The 16,446-nt window shown below is 48.1% G+C and overlaps 48 non-coding genes across 48 annotated transcripts; all 48 read left to right on the top strand.

Moving 5' to 3' along the window:
- Positions 1–110: 110 nt before the first annotated feature.
- Positions 111–229, top strand: LOC145026006 (5S ribosomal RNA). Its single transcript, XR_013673993.1, has one exon. It is a non-coding gene; the product is annotated as a 5S ribosomal RNA (ribosomal RNA).
- Positions 230–453: 224 nt separating this feature from the next.
- LOC145025995 (5S ribosomal RNA) lies at positions 454–572 on the top strand. Its single transcript, XR_013673982.1, has one exon. It is a non-coding gene; the product is annotated as a 5S ribosomal RNA (ribosomal RNA).
- A 225-nt stretch (positions 573–797) lies between these two features.
- LOC145025982 (5S ribosomal RNA) lies at positions 798–916 on the top strand. The gene has a single exon (XR_013673970.1). It is a non-coding gene; the product is annotated as a 5S ribosomal RNA (ribosomal RNA).
- A 226-nt stretch (positions 917–1,142) lies between these two features.
- On the top strand, positions 1,143–1,261 carry LOC145025970 (5S ribosomal RNA). The gene has a single exon (XR_013673958.1). It is a non-coding gene; the product is annotated as a 5S ribosomal RNA (ribosomal RNA).
- Positions 1,262–1,486: 225 nt separating this feature from the next.
- Positions 1,487–1,605, top strand: LOC145025958 (5S ribosomal RNA). Its single transcript, XR_013673947.1, has one exon. It is a non-coding gene; the product is annotated as a 5S ribosomal RNA (ribosomal RNA).
- A 224-nt stretch (positions 1,606–1,829) lies between these two features.
- LOC145025351 (5S ribosomal RNA) lies at positions 1,830–1,948 on the top strand. Its single transcript, XR_013673371.1, has one exon. It is a non-coding gene; the product is annotated as a 5S ribosomal RNA (ribosomal RNA).
- A 224-nt stretch (positions 1,949–2,172) lies between these two features.
- Positions 2,173–2,291, top strand: LOC145025945 (5S ribosomal RNA). Its single transcript, XR_013673936.1, has one exon. It is a non-coding gene; the product is annotated as a 5S ribosomal RNA (ribosomal RNA).
- A 225-nt stretch (positions 2,292–2,516) lies between these two features.
- On the top strand, positions 2,517–2,635 carry LOC145025934 (5S ribosomal RNA). Its single transcript, XR_013673925.1, has one exon. It is a non-coding gene; the product is annotated as a 5S ribosomal RNA (ribosomal RNA).
- Positions 2,636–2,859: 224 nt separating this feature from the next.
- On the top strand, positions 2,860–2,978 carry LOC145025922 (5S ribosomal RNA). Its single transcript, XR_013673914.1, has one exon. It is a non-coding gene; the product is annotated as a 5S ribosomal RNA (ribosomal RNA).
- Positions 2,979–3,204: 226 nt separating this feature from the next.
- Positions 3,205–3,323, top strand: LOC145025910 (5S ribosomal RNA). The gene has a single exon (XR_013673902.1). It is a non-coding gene; the product is annotated as a 5S ribosomal RNA (ribosomal RNA).
- A 224-nt stretch (positions 3,324–3,547) lies between these two features.
- Positions 3,548–3,666, top strand: LOC145025899 (5S ribosomal RNA). Its single transcript, XR_013673889.1, has one exon. It is a non-coding gene; the product is annotated as a 5S ribosomal RNA (ribosomal RNA).
- A 225-nt stretch (positions 3,667–3,891) lies between these two features.
- Positions 3,892–4,010, top strand: LOC145025887 (5S ribosomal RNA). Its single transcript, XR_013673878.1, has one exon. It is a non-coding gene; the product is annotated as a 5S ribosomal RNA (ribosomal RNA).
- Positions 4,011–4,236: 226 nt separating this feature from the next.
- Positions 4,237–4,355, top strand: LOC145025875 (5S ribosomal RNA). Its single transcript, XR_013673867.1, has one exon. It is a non-coding gene; the product is annotated as a 5S ribosomal RNA (ribosomal RNA).
- A 225-nt stretch (positions 4,356–4,580) lies between these two features.
- On the top strand, positions 4,581–4,699 carry LOC145025862 (5S ribosomal RNA). Its single transcript, XR_013673855.1, has one exon. It is a non-coding gene; the product is annotated as a 5S ribosomal RNA (ribosomal RNA).
- Positions 4,700–4,923: 224 nt separating this feature from the next.
- LOC145025350 (5S ribosomal RNA) lies at positions 4,924–5,042 on the top strand. Its single transcript, XR_013673370.1, has one exon. It is a non-coding gene; the product is annotated as a 5S ribosomal RNA (ribosomal RNA).
- Positions 5,043–5,266: 224 nt separating this feature from the next.
- Positions 5,267–5,385, top strand: LOC145025851 (5S ribosomal RNA). Its single transcript, XR_013673844.1, has one exon. It is a non-coding gene; the product is annotated as a 5S ribosomal RNA (ribosomal RNA).
- A 224-nt stretch (positions 5,386–5,609) lies between these two features.
- On the top strand, positions 5,610–5,728 carry LOC145025839 (5S ribosomal RNA). Its single transcript, XR_013673833.1, has one exon. It is a non-coding gene; the product is annotated as a 5S ribosomal RNA (ribosomal RNA).
- Positions 5,729–5,954: 226 nt separating this feature from the next.
- LOC145025827 (5S ribosomal RNA) lies at positions 5,955–6,073 on the top strand. The gene has a single exon (XR_013673822.1). It is a non-coding gene; the product is annotated as a 5S ribosomal RNA (ribosomal RNA).
- Positions 6,074–6,297: 224 nt separating this feature from the next.
- On the top strand, positions 6,298–6,416 carry LOC145025815 (5S ribosomal RNA). Its single transcript, XR_013673811.1, has one exon. It is a non-coding gene; the product is annotated as a 5S ribosomal RNA (ribosomal RNA).
- Positions 6,417–6,640: 224 nt separating this feature from the next.
- LOC145025804 (5S ribosomal RNA) lies at positions 6,641–6,759 on the top strand. Its single transcript, XR_013673800.1, has one exon. It is a non-coding gene; the product is annotated as a 5S ribosomal RNA (ribosomal RNA).
- A 224-nt stretch (positions 6,760–6,983) lies between these two features.
- Positions 6,984–7,102, top strand: LOC145025791 (5S ribosomal RNA). The gene has a single exon (XR_013673789.1). It is a non-coding gene; the product is annotated as a 5S ribosomal RNA (ribosomal RNA).
- A 225-nt stretch (positions 7,103–7,327) lies between these two features.
- Positions 7,328–7,446, top strand: LOC145026900 (5S ribosomal RNA). The gene has a single exon (XR_013674851.1). It is a non-coding gene; the product is annotated as a 5S ribosomal RNA (ribosomal RNA).
- Positions 7,447–7,670: 224 nt separating this feature from the next.
- On the top strand, positions 7,671–7,789 carry LOC145025779 (5S ribosomal RNA). The gene has a single exon (XR_013673778.1). It is a non-coding gene; the product is annotated as a 5S ribosomal RNA (ribosomal RNA).
- A 225-nt stretch (positions 7,790–8,014) lies between these two features.
- LOC145025768 (5S ribosomal RNA) lies at positions 8,015–8,133 on the top strand. Its single transcript, XR_013673767.1, has one exon. It is a non-coding gene; the product is annotated as a 5S ribosomal RNA (ribosomal RNA).
- Positions 8,134–8,357: 224 nt separating this feature from the next.
- Positions 8,358–8,476, top strand: LOC145025756 (5S ribosomal RNA). The gene has a single exon (XR_013673756.1). It is a non-coding gene; the product is annotated as a 5S ribosomal RNA (ribosomal RNA).
- A 226-nt stretch (positions 8,477–8,702) lies between these two features.
- LOC145025743 (5S ribosomal RNA) lies at positions 8,703–8,821 on the top strand. The gene has a single exon (XR_013673744.1). It is a non-coding gene; the product is annotated as a 5S ribosomal RNA (ribosomal RNA).
- Positions 8,822–9,045: 224 nt separating this feature from the next.
- Positions 9,046–9,164, top strand: LOC145025732 (5S ribosomal RNA). Its single transcript, XR_013673733.1, has one exon. It is a non-coding gene; the product is annotated as a 5S ribosomal RNA (ribosomal RNA).
- Positions 9,165–9,388: 224 nt separating this feature from the next.
- On the top strand, positions 9,389–9,507 carry LOC145025232 (5S ribosomal RNA). The gene has a single exon (XR_013673261.1). It is a non-coding gene; the product is annotated as a 5S ribosomal RNA (ribosomal RNA).
- Positions 9,508–9,731: 224 nt separating this feature from the next.
- LOC145025721 (5S ribosomal RNA) lies at positions 9,732–9,850 on the top strand. Its single transcript, XR_013673722.1, has one exon. It is a non-coding gene; the product is annotated as a 5S ribosomal RNA (ribosomal RNA).
- A 225-nt stretch (positions 9,851–10,075) lies between these two features.
- On the top strand, positions 10,076–10,194 carry LOC145025709 (5S ribosomal RNA). The gene has a single exon (XR_013673711.1). It is a non-coding gene; the product is annotated as a 5S ribosomal RNA (ribosomal RNA).
- Positions 10,195–10,418: 224 nt separating this feature from the next.
- LOC145025697 (5S ribosomal RNA) lies at positions 10,419–10,537 on the top strand. Its single transcript, XR_013673700.1, has one exon. It is a non-coding gene; the product is annotated as a 5S ribosomal RNA (ribosomal RNA).
- A 224-nt stretch (positions 10,538–10,761) lies between these two features.
- Positions 10,762–10,880, top strand: LOC145025686 (5S ribosomal RNA). Its single transcript, XR_013673689.1, has one exon. It is a non-coding gene; the product is annotated as a 5S ribosomal RNA (ribosomal RNA).
- A 225-nt stretch (positions 10,881–11,105) lies between these two features.
- LOC145025674 (5S ribosomal RNA) lies at positions 11,106–11,224 on the top strand. Its single transcript, XR_013673678.1, has one exon. It is a non-coding gene; the product is annotated as a 5S ribosomal RNA (ribosomal RNA).
- Positions 11,225–11,448: 224 nt separating this feature from the next.
- LOC145025662 (5S ribosomal RNA) lies at positions 11,449–11,567 on the top strand. Its single transcript, XR_013673667.1, has one exon. It is a non-coding gene; the product is annotated as a 5S ribosomal RNA (ribosomal RNA).
- A 224-nt stretch (positions 11,568–11,791) lies between these two features.
- Positions 11,792–11,910, top strand: LOC145025650 (5S ribosomal RNA). The gene has a single exon (XR_013673656.1). It is a non-coding gene; the product is annotated as a 5S ribosomal RNA (ribosomal RNA).
- Positions 11,911–12,135: 225 nt separating this feature from the next.
- Positions 12,136–12,254, top strand: LOC145025639 (5S ribosomal RNA). Its single transcript, XR_013673645.1, has one exon. It is a non-coding gene; the product is annotated as a 5S ribosomal RNA (ribosomal RNA).
- A 224-nt stretch (positions 12,255–12,478) lies between these two features.
- LOC145025625 (5S ribosomal RNA) lies at positions 12,479–12,597 on the top strand. The gene has a single exon (XR_013673633.1). It is a non-coding gene; the product is annotated as a 5S ribosomal RNA (ribosomal RNA).
- Positions 12,598–12,821: 224 nt separating this feature from the next.
- Positions 12,822–12,940, top strand: LOC145025613 (5S ribosomal RNA). Its single transcript, XR_013673622.1, has one exon. It is a non-coding gene; the product is annotated as a 5S ribosomal RNA (ribosomal RNA).
- A 224-nt stretch (positions 12,941–13,164) lies between these two features.
- LOC145025601 (5S ribosomal RNA) lies at positions 13,165–13,283 on the top strand. Its single transcript, XR_013673611.1, has one exon. It is a non-coding gene; the product is annotated as a 5S ribosomal RNA (ribosomal RNA).
- A 226-nt stretch (positions 13,284–13,509) lies between these two features.
- On the top strand, positions 13,510–13,628 carry LOC145025590 (5S ribosomal RNA). The gene has a single exon (XR_013673600.1). It is a non-coding gene; the product is annotated as a 5S ribosomal RNA (ribosomal RNA).
- A 225-nt stretch (positions 13,629–13,853) lies between these two features.
- On the top strand, positions 13,854–13,972 carry LOC145025579 (5S ribosomal RNA). The gene has a single exon (XR_013673589.1). It is a non-coding gene; the product is annotated as a 5S ribosomal RNA (ribosomal RNA).
- Positions 13,973–14,196: 224 nt separating this feature from the next.
- On the top strand, positions 14,197–14,315 carry LOC145025567 (5S ribosomal RNA). Its single transcript, XR_013673578.1, has one exon. It is a non-coding gene; the product is annotated as a 5S ribosomal RNA (ribosomal RNA).
- A 224-nt stretch (positions 14,316–14,539) lies between these two features.
- LOC145022768 (5S ribosomal RNA) lies at positions 14,540–14,658 on the top strand. The gene has a single exon (XR_013670884.1). It is a non-coding gene; the product is annotated as a 5S ribosomal RNA (ribosomal RNA).
- A 226-nt stretch (positions 14,659–14,884) lies between these two features.
- On the top strand, positions 14,885–15,003 carry LOC145025556 (5S ribosomal RNA). Its single transcript, XR_013673567.1, has one exon. It is a non-coding gene; the product is annotated as a 5S ribosomal RNA (ribosomal RNA).
- Positions 15,004–15,228: 225 nt separating this feature from the next.
- On the top strand, positions 15,229–15,347 carry LOC145025544 (5S ribosomal RNA). Its single transcript, XR_013673556.1, has one exon. It is a non-coding gene; the product is annotated as a 5S ribosomal RNA (ribosomal RNA).
- A 224-nt stretch (positions 15,348–15,571) lies between these two features.
- Positions 15,572–15,690, top strand: LOC145025532 (5S ribosomal RNA). The gene has a single exon (XR_013673545.1). It is a non-coding gene; the product is annotated as a 5S ribosomal RNA (ribosomal RNA).
- Positions 15,691–15,914: 224 nt separating this feature from the next.
- On the top strand, positions 15,915–16,033 carry LOC145025521 (5S ribosomal RNA). Its single transcript, XR_013673532.1, has one exon. It is a non-coding gene; the product is annotated as a 5S ribosomal RNA (ribosomal RNA).
- A 226-nt stretch (positions 16,034–16,259) lies between these two features.
- LOC145025319 (5S ribosomal RNA) lies at positions 16,260–16,378 on the top strand. The gene has a single exon (XR_013673340.1). It is a non-coding gene; the product is annotated as a 5S ribosomal RNA (ribosomal RNA).
- The last annotated feature ends 68 nt before the right edge of the window (positions 16,379–16,446 follow it).

Raw genomic sequence — 16,446 nt, 5'->3', positions numbered from 1 at the left:
ATTTTTGTAACGGAGCCGATCGGTCACGTGGGTCCCACGCCACGCGTACCAAAACAAAGGAGGTTCTGCGTCTTGTAACACATAAAAACAATAAACATGGATAGTATTTCGGGTGCGATCATACCAGCACTAATGCACCGGATCCCATCAGAACTCCGCAGTTAAGCGTGCTTGGGCGAGAGTAGTACTAGGATGGGTGACCCCCTGGGAAGTCCTCGTGTTGCACCCCCCTTTTTTCGTTGTCCGTTTGCGTTTTTTCTAGATTTTACGTGTTTTGTTTTTCCCTTTCTTTCTTGCTATTTCTATGCTCGGCTGCCCTCCGGTTCGTGGTTGATGGTTTCGTATTTTTGTAACGGAGCCGATCGGTCACGTGGGTCCCACGCCACGCGTACCAAAACAAAGGAGGTTCTGCGTCTTGTAACACATAAAAACAATAAACATGGATTGTATTTCGGGTGCGATCATACCAGCACTAATGCACCGGATCCCATCAGAACTCCGCAGTTAAGCGTGCTTGGGCGAGAGTAGTACTAGGATGGGTGACCCCCTGGGAAGTCCTCGTGTTGCACCCCCCCTTTTTTCGTTGTCCGTTTGCGTTTTTTCTAGATTTTACGTGTTTTTTTTTCCCTTTCTTTCTTGCTATTTCTATGCTCGGCTGCCATCCGGTTCGTGGTTGATGGTTTTCGTATTTTTGTAACGGAGCCGATCGGTCACGTGGGTCCCACGCCACGCGTACCAAAACAAAGGAGGTTCTGCGTCTTGTAACACATAAAAACAATAAACATGGATAGTATTTCGGGTGCGATCATACCAGCACTAATGCACCGGATCCCATCAGAACTCCGCAGTTAAGCGTGCTTGGGCGAGAGTAGTACTAGGATGGGTGACCCCCTGGGAAGTCCTCGTGTTGCACCCCCCCTTTTTTCGTTGTCCGTTTGCGTTTTTTCTAGATTTTACGTGTTTTGTTTTTCCCTTTCTTTCTTGCTATTTCTATGCTCGGCTGCCATCCGGTTCGTGGTTGATGGTTTTCGTATTTTTGTAACGGAGCCGATCGGTCACGTGGGTCCCACGCCACGCGTACCAAAACAAAGGAGGTTCTGCGTCTTGTAACACATAAAAACAATAAACATGGATAGTATTTCGGGTGCGATCATACCAGCACTAATGCACCGGATCCCATCAGAACTCCGCAGTTAAGCGTGCTTGGGCGAGAGTAGTACTAGGATGGGTGACCCCCTGGGAAGTCCTCGTGTTGCACCCCCCTTTTTTCGTTGTCCGTTTGCGTTTTTTCTAGATTTTACGTGTTTTGTTTTTCCCTTTCTTTCTTGCTATTTCTATGCTCGGCTGCCCTCCGGTTCGTGGTTCATGGTTTTCGTATTTTTGTAACGGAGCCGATCGGTCACGTGGGTCCCACGCCACGCGTACCAAAACAAAGGATGTTCTGCGTCTTGTAACACATAAAAACAATAAACATGGATAGTATTTCGGGTGCGATCATACCAGCACTAATGCACCGGATCCCATCAGAACTCCGCAGTTAAGCGTGCTTGGGCGAGAGTAGTACTAGGATGGGTGACCCCCTGGGAAGTCCTCGTGTTGCACCCCCCTTTTTTCGTTGTCCGTTTGCGTTTTTTCTAGATTTTACGTGTTTTGTTTTTCCCTTTCTTTCTTGCTATTTCTATGCTCGGCTGCCCTCCGGTTCGTGGTTGATGGTTTCGTATTTTTGTAACGGAGCCGATCGGTCACGTGGGTCCCACGCCACGCGTACCAAAACAAAGGAGGTTCTGCGTCTTGTAACACATAAAAACAATAAACATGGATAGTATTTCGGGTGCGATCATACCAGCACTAATGCACCGGATCCCATCAGAACTCCGCAGTTAAGCGTGCTTGGGCGAGACTAGTACTAGGATGGGTGACCCCCTGGGAAGTCCTCGTGTTGCACCCCCCTTTTTTCGTTGTCCGTTTGCGTTTTTTCTAGATTTTACGTGTTTTGTTTTTCCCTTTCTTTCTTGCTATTTCTATGCTCGGCTGCCCTCCGGTTCGTGGTTCATGGTTTTCGTATTTTTGTAACGGAGCCGATCGGTCACGTGGGTCCCACGCCACGCGTACCAAAACAAAGGATGTTCTGCGTCTTGTAACACATAAAACAATAAACATGGATAGTATTTCGGGTGCGATCATACCAGCACTAATGCACCGGATCCCATCAGAACTCCGCAGTTAAGCGTGCTTGGGCGAGAGTAGTACTAGGATGGGTGACCCCCTGGGAAGTCCTCGTGTTGCACCCCCCTTTTTTCGTTGTCCGTTTGCGTTTTTTCTAGATTTTACGTGTTTTGTTTTTCCCTTTCTTTCTTGCTATTTCTATGCTCGGCTGCCATCCGGTTCGTGGTTGATGGTTTTCGTATTTTTGTAACGGAGCCGATCGGTCACGTGGGTCCCACGCCACGCGTACCAAAACAAAGGAGGTTCTGCGTCTTGTAACACATAAAAACAATAAACATGGATAGTATTTCGGGTGCGATCATACCAGCACTAATGCACCGGATCCCATCAGAACTCCGCAGTTAAGCGTGCTTGGGCGAGAGTAGTACTAGGATGGGTGACCCCCTGGGAAGTCCTCGTGTTGCACCCCCCTTTTTTCGTTGTCCGTTTGCGTTTTTTCTAGATTTTACGTGTTTTGTTTTTCCCTTTCTTTCTTGCTATTTCTATGCTCGGCTGCCCTCCGGTTCGTGGTTGATGTTTTCGTATTTTTGTAACGGAGCCGATCGGTCACGTGGGTCCCACGCCACGCGTACCAAAACAAAGGATGTTCTGCGTCTTGTAACACATAAAAACAATAAACATGGATAGTATTTCGGGTGCGATCATACCAGCACTAATGCACCGGATCCCATCAGAACTCCGCAGTTAAGCGTGCTTGGGCGAGAGTAGTACTAGGATGGGTGACCCCCTGGGAAGTCCTCGTGTTGCACCCCCCCTTTTTTCGTTGTCCGTTTGCGTTTTTTCTAGATTTTACGTGTTTTTTTTTTCCCTTTCTTTCTTGCTATTTCTATGCTCGGCTGCCATCCGGTTCGTGGTTGATGGTTTTCGTATTTTTGTAACGGAGCCGATCGGTCACGTGGGTCCCACGCCACGCGTACCAAAACAAAGGAGGTTCTGCGTCTTGTAACACATAAAAACAATAAACATGGATAGTATTTCGGGTGCGATCATACCAGCACTAATGCACCGGATCCCATCAGAACTCCGCAGTTAAGCGTGCTTGGGCGAGAGTAGTACTAGGATGGGTGACCCCCTGGGAAGTCCTCGTGTTGCACCCCCCTTTTTTCGTTGTCCGTTTGCGTTTTTTCTAGATTTTACGTGTTTTGTTTTTCCCTTTCTTTCTTGCTATTTCTATGCTCGGCTGCCCTCCGGTTCGTGGTTGATGGTTTCGTATTTTTGTAACGGAGCCGATCGGTCACGTGGGTCCCACGCCACGCGTACCAAAACAAAGGAGGTTCTGCGTCTTGTAACACATAAAAACAATAAACATGGATTGTATTTCGGGTGCGATCATACCAGCACTAATGCACCGGATCCCATCAGAACTCCGCAGTTAAGCGTGCTTGGGCGAGAGTAGTACTAGGATGGGTGACCCCCTGGGAAGTCCTCGTGTTGCACCCCCCCTTTTTTCGTTGTCCGTTTGCGTTTTTTCTAGATTTTACGTGTTTTTTTTTCCCTTTCTTTCTTGCTATTTCTATGCTCGGCTGCCATCCGGTTCGTGGTTGATGGTTTTCGTATTTTTGTAACGGAGCCGATCGGTCACGTGGGTCCCACGCCACGCGTACCAAAACAAAGGAGGTTCTGCGTCTTGTAACACATAAAAACAATAAACATGGATAGTATTTCGGGTGCGATCATACCAGCACTAATGCACCGGATCCCATCAGAACTCCGCAGTTAAGCGTGCTTGGGCGAGAGTAGTACTAGGATGGGTGACCCCCTGGGAAGTCCTCGTGTTGCACCCCCCCTTTTTTCGTTGTCCGTTTGCGTTTTTTCTAGATTTTACGTGTTTTGTTTTTCCCTTTCTTTCTTGCTATTTCTATGCTCGGCTGCCATCCGGTTCGTGGTTGATGGTTTTCGTATTTTTGTAACGGAGCCGATCGGTCACGTGGGTCCCACGCCACGCGTACCAAAACAAAGGAGGTTCTGCGTCTTGTAACACATAAAAACAATAAACATGGATAGTATTTCGGGTGCGATCATACCAGCACTAATGCACCGGATCCCATCAGAACTCCGCAGTTAAGCGTGCTTGGGCGAGAGTAGTACTAGGATGGGTGACCCCCTGGGAAGTCCTCGTGTTGCACCCCCCTTTTTTCGTTGTCCGTTTGCGTTTTTTCTAGATTTTACGTGTTTTGTTTTTCCCTTTCTTTCTTGCTATTTCTATGCTCGGCTGCCCTCCGGTTCGTGGTTCATGGTTTTCGTATTTTTGTAACGGAGCCGATCGGTCACGTGGGTCCCACGCCACGCGTACCAAAACAAAGGATGTTCTGCGTCTTGTAACACATAAAAACAATAAACATGGATAGTATTTCGGGTGCGATCATACCAGCACTAATGCACCGGATCCCATCAGAACTCCGCAGTTAAGCGTGCTTGGGCGAGAGTAGTACTAGGATGGGTGACCCCCTGGGAAGTCCTCGTGTTGCACCCCCCTTTTTTCGTTGTCCGTTTGCGTTTTTTCTAGATTTTACGTGTTTTGTTTTTCCCTTTCTTTCTTGCTATTTCTATGCTCGGCTGCCCTCCGGTTCGTGGTTGATGGTTTCGTATTTTTGTAACGGAGCCGATCGGTCACGTGGGTCCCACGCCACGCGTACCAAAACAAAGGAGGTTCTGCGTCTTGTAACACATAAAAACAATAAACATGGATAGTATTTCGGGTGCGATCATACCAGCACTAATGCACCGGATCCCATCAGAACTCCGCAGTTAAGCGTGCTTGGGCGAGACTAGTACTAGGATGGGTGACCCCCTGGGAAGTCCTCGTGTTGCACCCCCCTTTTTTCGTTGTCCGTTTGCGTTTTTTCTAGATTTTACGTGTTTTGTTTTTCCCTTTCTTTCTTGCTATTTCTATGCTCGGCTGCCCTCCGGTTCGTGGTTCATGGTTTTCGTATTTTTGTAACGGAGCCGATCGGTCACGTGGGTCCCACGCCACGCGTACCAAAACAAAGGATGTTCTGCGTCTTGTAACACATAAAACAATAAACATGGATAGTATTTCGGGTGCGATCATACCAGCACTAATGCACCGGATCCCATCAGAACTCCGCAGTTAAGCGTGCTTGGGCGAGAGTAGTACTAGGATGGGTGACCCCCTGGGAAGTCCTCGTGTTGCACCCCCCTTTTTTCGTTGTCCGTTTGCGTTTTTTCTAGATTTTACGTGTTTTGTTTTTCCCTTTCTTTCTTGCTATTTCTATGCTCGGCTGCCCTCCGGTTCGTGGTTGATGGTTTCGTATTTTTGTAACGGAGCCGATCGGTCACGTGGGTCCCACGCCACGCGTACCAAAACAAAGGAGGTTCTGCGTCTTGTAACACATAAAAACAATAAACATGGATAGTATTTCGGGTGCGATCATACCAGCACTAATGCACCGGATCCCATCAGAACTCCGCAGTTAAGCGTGCTTGGGCGAGAGTAGTACTAGGATGGGTGACCCCCTGGGAAGTCCTCGTGTTGCACCCCCCCTTTTTTCGTTGTCCGTTTGCGTTTTTTCTAGATTTTACGTGTTTTTTTTTTCCCTTTCTTTCTTGCTATTTCTATGCTCGGCTGCCATCCGGTTCGTGGTTGATGGTTTTCGTATTTTTGTAACGGAGCCGATCGGTCACGTGGGTCCCACGCCACGCGTACCAAAACAAAGGAGGTTCTGCGTCTTGTAACACATAAAAACAATAAACATGGATAGTATTTCGGGTGCGATCATACCAGCACTAATGCACCGGATCCCATCAGAACTCCGCAGTTAAGCGTGCTTGGGCGAGAGTAGTACTAGGATGGGTGACCCCCTGGGAAGTCCTCGTGTTGCACCCCCCTTTTTTCGTTGTCCGTTTGCGTTTTTTCTAGATTTTACGTGTTTTGTTTTTCCCTTTCTTTCTTGCTATTTCTATGCTCGGCTGCCCTCCGGTTCGTGGTTGATGGTTTCGTATTTTTGTAACGGAGCCGATCGGTCACGTGGGTCCCACGCCACGCGTACCAAAACAAAGGAGGTTCTGCGTCTTGTAACACATAAAAACAATAAACATGGATAGTATTTCGGGTGCGATCATACCAGCACTAATGCACCGGATCCCATCAGAACTCCGCAGTTAAGCGTGCTTGGGCGAGAGTAGTACTAGGATGGGTGACCCCCTGGGAAGTCCTCGTGTTGCACCCCCCTTTTTTCGTTGTCCGTTTGCGTTTTTTCTAGATTTTACGTGTTTTGTTTTTCCCTTTCTTTCTTGCTATTTCTATGCTCGGCTGCCCTCCGGTTCGTGGTTGATGGTTTCGTATTTTTGTAACGGAGCCGATCGGTCACGTGGGTCCCACGCCACGCGTACCAAAACAAAGGAGGTTCTGCGTCTTGTAACACATAAAAACAATAAACATGGATAGTATTTCGGGTGCGATCATACCAGCACTAATGCACCGGATCCCATCAGAACTCCGCAGTTAAGCGTGCTTGGGCGAGAGTAGTACTAGGATGGGTGACCCCCTGGGAAGTCCTCGTGTTGCACCCCCCTTTTTTCGTTGTCCGTTTGCGTTTTTTCTAGATTTTACGTGTTTTGTTTTTCCCTTTCTTTCTTGCTATTTCTATGCTCGGCTGCCCTCCGGTTCGTGGTTGATGGTTTCGTATTTTTGTAACGGAGCCGATCGGTCACGTGGGTCCCACGCCACGCGTACCAAAACAAAGGAGGTTCTGCGTCTTGTAACACATAAAAACAATAAACATGGATAGTATTTCGGGTGCGATCATACCAGCACTAATGCACCGGATCCCATCAGAACTCCGCAGTTAAGCGTGCTTGGGCGAGAGTAGTACTAGGATGGGTGACCCCCTGGGAAGTCCTCGTGTTGCACCCCCCTTTTTTCGTTGTCCGTTTGCGTTTTTTCTAGATTTTACGTGTTTTGTTTTTCCCTTTCTTTCTTGCTATTTCTATGCTCGGCTGCCATCCGGTTCGTGGTTGATGGTTTCCGTATTTTTGTAACGGAGCCGATCGGTCACGTGGGTCCCACGCCACGCGTACCAAAACAAAGGAGGTTCTGCGTCTTGTAACACATAAAAACAATAAACATGGATAGTATTTCGGGTGCGATCATACTAGCACTAATGCACCGGATCCCATCAGAACTCCGCAGTTAAGCGTGCTTGGGCGAGAGTAGTATTAGGACGGGTGACCCCCTGGGAAGTCCTCGTGTTGCACCCCCCTTTTTTCGTTGTCCGTTTGCGTTTTTTCTAGATTTTACGTGTTTTGTTTTTCCCTTTCTTTCTTGCTATTTCTATGCTCGGCTGCCCTCCGGTTCGTGGTTGATGGTTTCGTATTTTTGTAACGGAGCCGATCGGTCACGTGGGTCCCACGCCACGCGTACCAAAACAAAGGAGGTTCTGCGTCTTGTAACACATAAAAACAATAAACATGGATAGTATTTCGGGTGCGATCATACCAGCACTAATGCACCGGATCCCATCAGAACTCCGCAGTTAAGCGTGCTTGGGCGAGAGTAGTACTAGGATGGGTGACCCCCTGGGAAGTCCTCGTGTTGCACCCCCCTTTTTTCGTTGTCCGTTTGCGTTTTTTCTAGATTTTACGTGTTTTGTTTTTCCCTTTCTTTCTTGCTATTTCTATGCTCGGCTGCCATCCGGTTCGTGGTTGATGGTTTTCGTATTTTTGTAACGGAGCCGATCGGTCACGTGGGTCCCACGCCACGCGTACCAAAACAAAGGAGGTTCTGCGTCTTGTAACACATAAAAACAATAAACATGGATAGTATTTCGGGTGCGATCATACCAGCACTAATGCACCGGATCCCATCAGAACTCCGCAGTTAAGCGTGCTTGGGCGAGAGTAGTACTAGGATGGGTGACCCCCTGGGAAGTCCTCGTGTTGCACCCCCCTTTTTTCGTTGTCCGTTTGCGTTTTTTCTAGATTTTACGTGTTTTGTTTTTCCCTTTCTTTCTTGCTATTTCTATGCTCGGCTGCCCTCCGGTTCGTGGTTGATGTTTTCGTATTTTTGTAACGGAGCCGATCGGTCACGTGGGTCCCACGCCACGCGTACCAAAACAAAGGATGTTCTGCGTCTTGTAACACATAAAAACAATAAACATGGATAGTATTTCGGGTGCGATCATACCAGCACTAATGCACCGGATCCCATCAGAACTCCGCAGTTAAGCGTGCTTGGGCGAGAGTAGTACTAGGATGGGTGACCCCCTGGGAAGTCCTCGTGTTGCACCCCCCCTTTTTTCGTTGTCCGTTTGCGTTTTTTCTAGATTTTACGTGTTTTTTTTTTCCCTTTCTTTCTTGCTATTTCTATGCTCGGCTGCCATCCGGTTCGTGGTTGATGGTTTTCGTATTTTTGTAACGGAGCCGATCGGTCACGTGGGTCCCACGCCACGCGTACCAAAACAAAGGAGGTTCTGCGTCTTGTAACACATAAAAACAATAAACATGGATAGTATTTCGGGTGCGATCATACCAGCACTAATGCACCGGATCCCATCAGAACTCCGCAGTTAAGCGTGCTTGGGCGAGAGTAGTACTAGGATGGGTGACCCCCTGGGAAGTCCTCGTGTTGCACCCCCCTTTTTTCGTTGTCCGTTTGCGTTTTTTCTAGATTTTACGTGTTTTGTTTTTCCCTTTCTTTCTTGCTATTTCTATGCTCGGCTGCCCTCCGGTTCGTGGTTGATGGTTTCGTATTTTTGTAACGGAGCCGATCGGTCACGTGGGTCCCACGCCACGCGTACCAAAACAAAGGAGGTTCTGCGTCTTGTAACACATAAAAACAATAAACATGGATTGTATTTCGGGTGCGATCATACCAGCACTAATGCACCGGATCCCATCAGAACTCCGCAGTTAAGCGTGCTTGGGCGAGAGTAGTACTAGGATGGGTGACCCCCTGGGAAGTCCTCGTGTTGCACCCCCCCTTTTTTCGTTGTCCGTTTGCGTTTTTTCTAGATTTTACGTGTTTTTTTTCCCTTTCTTTCTTGCTATTTCTATGCTCGGCTGCCATCCGGTTCGTGGTTGATGGTTTTCGTATTTTTGTAACGGAGCCGATCGGTCACGTGGGTCCCACGCCACGCGTACCAAAACAAAGGAGGTTCTGCGTCTTGTAACACATAAAAACAATAAACATGGATAGTATTTCGGGTGCGATCATACCAGCACTAATGCACCGGATCCCATCAGAACTCCGCAGTTAAGCGTGCTTGGGCGAGAGTAGTACTAGGATGGGTGACCCCCTGGGAAGTCCTCGTGTTGCATCCCCCTTTTTTCGTTGTCCGTTTGCGTTTTTTCTAGATTTTACGTGTTTTGTTTTTCCCTTTCTTTCTTGCTATTTCTATGCTCGGCTGCCCTCCGGTTCGTGGTTGATGGTTTCGTATTTTTGTAACGGAGCCGATCGGTCACGTGGGTCCCACGCCACGCGTACCAAAACAAAGGAGGTTCTGCGTCTTGTAACACATAAAAACAATAAACATGGATAGTATTTCGGGTGCGATCATACCAGCACTAATGCACCGGATCCCATCAGAACTCCGCAGTTAAGCGTGCTTGGGCGAGAGTAGTACTAGGATGGGTGACCCCCTGGGAAGTCCTCGTGTTGCACCCCCCTTTTTTCGTTGTCCGTTTGCGTTTTTTCTAGATTTTACGTGTTTTGTTTTTCCCTTTCTTTCTTGCTATTTCTATGCTCGGCTGCCATCCGGTTCGTGGTTGATGGTTTCCGTATTTTTGTAACGGAGCCGATCGGTCACGTGGGTCCCACGCCACGCGTACCAAAACAAAGGAGGTTCTGCGTCTTGTAACACATAAAAACAATAAACATGGATAGTATTTCGGGTGCGATCATACCAGCACTAATGCACCGGATCCCATCAGAACTCCGCAGTTAAGCGTGCTTGGGCGAGAGTAGTACTAGGATGGGTGACCCCCTGGGAAGTCCTCGTGTTGCACCCCCCTTTTTTCGTTGTCCGTTTGCGTTTTTTCTAGATTTTACGTGTTTTGTTTTTCCCTTTCTTTCTTGCTATTTCTATGCTCGGCTGCCCTCCGGTTCGTGGTTGATGGTTTCGTATTTTTGTAACGGAGCCGATCGGTCACGTGGGTCCCACGCCACGCGTACCAAAACAAAGGAGGTTCTGCGTCTTGTAACACATAAAAACAATAAACATGGATAGTATTTCGGGTGCGATCATACCAGCACTAATGCACCGGATCCCATCAGAACTCCGCAGTTAAGCGTGCTTGGGCGAGAGTAGTACTAGGATGGGTGACCCCCTGGGAAGTCCTCGTGTTGCACCCCCCTTTTTTCGTTGTCCGTTTGCGTTTTTTCTAGATTTTACGTGTTTTGTTTTTCCCTTTCTTTCTTGCTATTTCTATGCTCGGCTGCCCTCCGGTTCGTGGTTGATGTTTTCGTATTTTTGTAACGGAGCCGATCGGTCACGTGGGTCCCACGCCACGCGTACCAAAACAAAGGAGGTTCTGCGTCTTGTAACACATAAAAACAATAAACATGGATAGTATTTCGGGTGCGATCATACCAGCACTAATGCACCGGATCCCATCAGAACTCCGCAGTTAAGCGTGCTTGGGCGAGAGTAGTACTAGGATGGGTGACCCCCTGGGAAGTCCTCGTGTTGCACCCCCCTTTTTTCGTTGTCCGTTTGCGTTTTTTCTAGATTTTACGTGTTTTGTTTTTCCCTTTCTTTCTTGCTATTTCTATGCTCGGCTGCCATCCGGTTCGTGGTTGATGGTTTCCGTATTTTTGTAACGGAGCCGATCGGTCACGTGGGTCCCACGCCACGCGTACCAAAACAAAGGAGGTTCTGCGTCTTGTAACACATAAAAACAATAAACATGGATAGTATTTCGGGTGCGATCATACCAGCACTAATGCACCGGATCCCATCAGAACTCCGCAGTTAAGCGTGCTTGGGCGAGAGTAGTACTAGGATGGGTGACCCCCTGGGAAGTCCTCGTGTTGCACCCCCCTTTTTTCGTTGTCCGTTTGCGTTTTTTCTAGATTTTACGTGTTTTGTTTTTCCCTTTCTTTCTTGCTATTTCTATGCTCGGCTGCCCTCCGGTTCGTGGTTGATGGTTTCGTATTTTTGTAACGGAGCCGATCGGTCACGTGGGTCCCACGCCACGCGTACCAAAACAAAGGAGGTTCTGCGTCTTGTAACACATAAAAACAATAAACATGGATAGTATTTCGGGTGCGATCATACCAGCACTAATGCACCGGATCCCATCAGAACTCCGCAGTTAAGCGTGCTTGGGCGAGAGTAGTACTAGGATGGGTGACCCCCTGGGAAGTCCTCGTGTTGCACCCCCCTTTTTTCGTTGTCCGTTTGCGTTTTTTCTAGATTTTACGTGTTTTGTTTTTCCCTTTCTTTCTTGCTATTTCTATGCTCGGCTGCCCTCCGGTTCGTGGTTGATGTTTTCGTATTTTTGTAACGGAGCCGATCGGTCACGTGGGTCCCACGCCACGCGTACCAAAACAAAGGAGGTTCTGCGTCTTGTAACACATAAAAACAATAAACATGGATAGTATTTCGGGTGCGATCATACCAGCACTAATGCACCGGATCCCATCAGAACTCCGCAGTTAAGCGTGCTTGGGCGAGAGTAGTACTAGGATGGGTGACCCCCTGGGAAGTCCTCGTGTTGCACCCCCCTTTTTTCGTTGTCCGTTTGCGTTTTTTCTAGATTTTACGTGTTTTGTTTTTCCCTTTCTTTCTTGCTATTTCTATGCTCGGCTGCCATCCGGTTCGTGGTTGATGGTTTCCGTATTTTTGTAACGGAGCCGATCGGTCACGTGGGTCCCACGCCACGCGTACCAAAACAAAGGAGGTTCTGCGTCTTGTAACACATAAAAACAATAAACATGGATAGTATTTCGGGTGCGATCATACCAGCACTAATGCACCGGATCCCATCAGAACTCCGCAGTTAAGCGTGCTTGGGCGAGAGTAGTACTAGGATGGGTGACCCCCTGGGAAGTCCTCGTGTTGCACCCCCCTTTTTTCGTTGTCCGTTTGCGTTTTTTCTAGATTTTACGTGTTTTGTTTTTCCCTTTCTTTCTTGCTATTTCTATGCTCGGCTGCCCTCCGGTTCGTGGTTGATGGTTTCGTATTTTTGTAACGGAGCCGATCGGTCACGTGGGTCCCACGCCACGCGTACCAAAACAAAGGAGGTTCTGCGTCTTGTAACACATAAAAACAATAAACATGGATAGTATTTCGGGTGCGATCATACCAGCACTAATGCACCGGATCCCATCAGAACTCCGCAGTTAAGCGTGCTTGGGCGAGAGTAGTACTAGGATGGGTGACCCCCTGGGAAGTCCTCGTGTTGCACCCCCCTTTTTTCGTTGTCCGTTTGCGTTTTTTCTAGATTTTACGTGTTTTGTTTTTCCCTTTCTTTCTTGCTATTTCTATGCTCGGCTGCCCTCCGGTTCGTGGTTGATGGTTTCGTATTTTTGTAACGGAGCCGATCGGTCACGTGGGTCCCACGCCACGCGTACCAAAACAAAGGAGGTTCTGCGTCTTGTAACACATAAAAACAATAAACATGGATAGTATTTCGGGTGCGATCATACCAGCACTAATGCACCGGATCCCATCAGAACTCCGCAGTTAAGCGTGCTTGGGCGAGAGTAGTACTAGGATGGGTGACCCCCTGGGAAGTCCTCGTGTTGCACCCCCCTTTTTTCGTTGTCCGTTTGCGTTTTTTCTAGATTTTACGTGTTTTGTTTTTCCCTTTCTTTCTTGCTATTTCTATGCTCGGCTGCCCTCCGGTTCGTGGTTGATGGTTTCGTATTTTTGTAACGGAGCCGATCGGTCACGTGGGTCCCACGCCACGCGTACCAAAACAAAGGATGTTCTGCGTCTTGTAACACATAAAAACAATAAACATGGATAGTATTTCGGGTGCGATCATACCAGCACTAATGCACCGGATCCCATCAGAACTCCGCAGTTAAGCGTGCTTGGGCGAGAGTAGTACTAGGATGGGTGACCCCCTGGGAAGTCCTCGTGTTGCACCCCCCCTTTTTTCGTTGTCCGTTTGCGTTTTTTCTAGATTTTACGTGTTTTTTTTTTCCCTTTCTTTCTTGCTATTTCTATGCTCGGCTGCCATCCGGTTCGTGGTTGATGGTTTTCGTATTTTTGTAACGGAGCCGATCGGTCACGTGGGTCCCACGCCACGCGTACCAAAACAAAGGAGGTTCTGCGTCTTGTAACACATAAAAACAATAAACATGGATAGTATTTCGGGTGCGATCATACCAGCACTAATGCACCGGATCCCATCAGAACTCCGCAGTTAAGCGTGCTTGGGCGAGAGTAGTACTAGGATGGGTGACCCCCTGGGAAGTCCTCGTGTTGCACCCCCCTTTTTTCGTTGTCCGTTTGCGTTTTTTCTAGATTTTACGTGTTTTGTTTTTCCCTTTCTTTCTTGCTATTTCTATGCTCGGCTGCCCTCCGGTTCGTGGTTGATGGTTTCCGTATTTTTGTAACGGAGCCGATCGGTCACGTGGGTCCCACGCCACGCGTACCAAAACAAAGGAGGTTCTGCGTCTTGTAACACATAAAAACAATAAACATGGATATTATTTCGGGTGCGATCATACCAGCACTAATGCACCGGATCCCATCAGAACTCCGCAGTTAAGCGTGCTTGGGCGAGAGTAGTACTAGGATGGGTGACCCCCTGGGAAGTCCTCGTGTTGCACCCCCCTTTTTTCGTTGTCCGTTTGCGTTTTTTCTAGATTTTACGTGTTTTGTTTTTCCCTTTCTTTCTTGCTATTTCTATGCTCGGCTGCCCTCCGGTTCGTGGTTGATGGTTTCGTATTTTTGTAACGGAGCCGATCGGTCACGTGGGTCCCACGCCACGCGTACCAAAACAAAGGAGGTTCTGCGTCTTGTAACACATAAAAACAATAAACATGGATAGTATTTCGGGTGCGATCATACCAGCACTAATGCACCGGATCCCATCAGAACTCCGCAGTTAAGCGTGCTTGGGCGAGAGTAGTACTAGGATGGGTGACCCCCTGGGAAGTCCTCGTGTTGCACCCCCCTTTTTTCGTTGTCCGTTTGCGTTTTTTCTAGATTTTACGTGTTTTGTTTTTCCCTTTCTTTCTTGCTATTTCTATGCTCGGCTGCCCTCCGGTTCGTGGTTGATGGTTTCGTATTTTTGTAACGGAGCCGATCGGTCACGTGGGTCCCACGCCACGCGTACCAAAACAAAGGATGTTCTGCGTCTTGTAACACATAAAAACAATAAACATGGATAGTATTTCGGGTGCGATCATACCAGCACTAATGCACCGGATCCCATCAGAACTCCGCAGTTAAGCGTGCTTGGGCGAGAGTAGTACTAGGATGGGTGACCCTCTGGGAAGTCCTCGTGTTGCACCCCCCCTTTTTTCGTTGTCCGTTTGCGTTTTTTCTAGATTTTACGTGTTTTTTTTTTCCCTTTCTTTCTTGCTATTTCTATGCTCGGCTGCCATCCGGTTCGTGGTTGATGGTTTTCGTATTTTTGTAACGGAGCCGATCGGTCACGTGGGTCCCACGCCACGCGTACCAAAACAAAGGAGGTTCTGCGTCTTGTAACACATAAAAACAATAAACATGGATAGTATTTCGGGTGCGATCATACCAGCACTAATGCACCGGATCCCATCAGAACTCCGCAGTTAAGCGTGCTTGGGCGAGAGTAGTACTAGGATGGGTGACCCCCTGGGAAGTCCTCGTGTTGCACCCCCCTTTTTTCGTTGTCCGTTTGCGTTTTTTCTAGATTTTACGTGTTTTGTTTTTCCCTTTCTTTCTTGCTATTTCTATGCTCGGCTGCCCTCCGGTTCGTGGTTGATGGTTTCCGTATTTTTGTAACGGAGCCGATCGGTCACGTGGGTCCCACGCCACGCGTACCAAAACAAAGGAGGTTCTGCGTCTTGTAACACATAAAAACAATAAACATGGATAGTATTTCGGGTGCGATCATACCAGCACTAATGCACCGGATCCCATCAGAACTCCGCAGTTAAGCGTGCTTGGGCGAGAGTAGTACTAGGATGGGTGACCCCCTGGGAAGTCCTCGTGTTGCACCCCCCTTTTTTCGTTGTCCGTTTGCGTTTTTTCTAGATTTTACGTGTTTTGTTTTTCCCTTTCTTTCTTGCTATTTCTATGCTCGGCTGCCATCCGGTTCGTGGTTGATGGTTTCGTATTTTTGTAACGGAGCCGATCGGTCACGTGGGTCCCACGCCACGCGTACCAAAACAAAGGAGGTTCTGCGTCTTGTAACACATAAAAACAATAAACATGGATAGTATTTCGGGTGCGATCATACCAGCACTAATGCACCGGATCCCATCAGAACTCCGCAGTTAAGCGTGCTTGGGCGAGAGTAGTACTAGGATGGGTGACCCCCTGGGAAGTCCTCGTGTTGCACCCCCCTTTTTTCGTTGTCCGTTTGCGTTTTTTCTAGATTTTACGTGTTTTGTTTTTCCCTTTCTTTCTTGCTATTTCTATGCTCGGCTGCCCTCCGGTTCGTGGTTGATGTTTTCGTATTTTTGTAACGGAGCCGATCGGTCACGTGGGTCCCACGCCACGCGTACCAAAACAAAGGAGGTTCTGCGTCTTATAACACATAAAAACAATAAACATGGATAGTATTTCGGGTGCGATCATACCAGCACTAATGCACCGGATCCCATCAGAACTCCGCAGTTAAGCGTGCTTGGGCGAGAGTAGTACTAGGATGGGTGACCCCCTGGGAAGTCCTCGTGTTGCACCCCCCCTTTTTTCGTTGTCCGTTTGCGTTTTTTCTAGATTTTACGTGTTTTTTTTTTCCCTTTCTTTCTTGCTATTTCTATGCTCGGCTGCCATCCGGTTCGTGGTTGATGGTTTTCGTATTTTTGTAACGGAGCCGATCGGTCACGTGGGTCCCACGCCACGCGTACCAAAACAAAGGAGGTTCTGCGTCTTGTAACACATAAAAACAATAAACATGGATAGTATTTCGGGTGCGATCATACCAGCACTAATGCACCGGATCCCATCAGAACTCCGCAGTTAAGCGTGCTTGGGCGAGAGTAGTACTAGGATGGGTGACCCCCTGGGAAGTACTCGTGTTGCACCCCCCTTTTTTCGTTGTCCGTTTGCGTTTTTTCTAGATTTTACGTGTTTTGTTTTTCCCTTTCTTTCTTGC

The sequence above is a fragment of the Lactuca saligna genome, chromosome 1, assembly GCF_052625555.1.
Source record: "Lactuca saligna cultivar CGN05327 chromosome 1, ASM5262555v1, whole genome shotgun sequence".
Taxonomy (NCBI): Eukaryota; Viridiplantae; Streptophyta; class Magnoliopsida; order Asterales; family Asteraceae; genus Lactuca; species Lactuca saligna.
Note: the sequence above shows the minus strand (reverse complement) of the source record. Positions and strands in the feature narration are given on the sequence as shown.